The sequence below is a fragment of the Limulus polyphemus genome, unplaced genomic scaffold (assembly GCF_000517525.1).
Source record: "Limulus polyphemus unplaced genomic scaffold, Limulus_polyphemus-2.1.2 Scaffold4643, whole genome shotgun sequence".
NCBI classification, from domain to species: domain Eukaryota; kingdom Metazoa; phylum Arthropoda; class Merostomata; order Xiphosura; family Limulidae; genus Limulus; species Limulus polyphemus.
The window spans coordinates 61,917-62,580 of record NW_013670253.1 but is presented as its reverse complement, the minus strand read 5'-3'; the positions used below and the strand labels follow the sequence as shown (position 1 = coordinate 62,580).

Here is a 664-nt window from a genome sequence, read left to right as displayed (position 1 = left end):
CAATTAACAAACGGAGACGTAACAATATAATAACATAAACCACCTGTTTCATCACAGTAAAATACTAGAAGTTGAACATAACAAAAAAAAAAAACGAAAAACTTTTCATATCACAACTGAATCGTAAAATATATAACAGCTGTCATACAAACAACACAACAGTAGAGGTTCATTGCATAGTTTAATGTAAAATCCACATAAAGAAAATTTACCGCTGCACTGGAAGTCATTGAGTTGCACGTCTCTAACTGGGATGTCCTTCAGTGAACTAGGGAATTCGCAACGAGGGCTTCCAATTACAGCCTTTTTTTCATGAAGCCATTCAGCCAACCATCGAAGATGGCAGTTGCAGTTGAGAGGATTGGAAAGTAAATTACTGTAAAAAATATAAATATATATATATATCTTTCTTTTGTACTAATTTAAACAACTATTTGGTATTAATTAAAATTACACAATATAGCTAAAGTTTATAACTAAGTATATTTGTTAACGTATTTGAACCTCACATTCAGTAAGTGCTAAGCATTTTGTAACAGAAACATTCTGTGGATATGGCTTAGTCTTGATTGTGGTACATTTTTCTTTCTTGTTTGATTCGATGGCTTTATAAGTGTTTGTTTGTTTGTAATTAAGCACAAAGCTACACAATGGGCTATCTGTA

At 31.8% G+C, this 664-nt stretch overlaps 1 pseudogene; it reads right to left on the bottom strand.

Moving 5' to 3' along the window:
* The window catches only part of LOC106471473, a 50,502-nt pseudogene that overhangs the window by 22,049 nt on the left and 27,789 nt on the right, over positions 1-664 (bottom strand).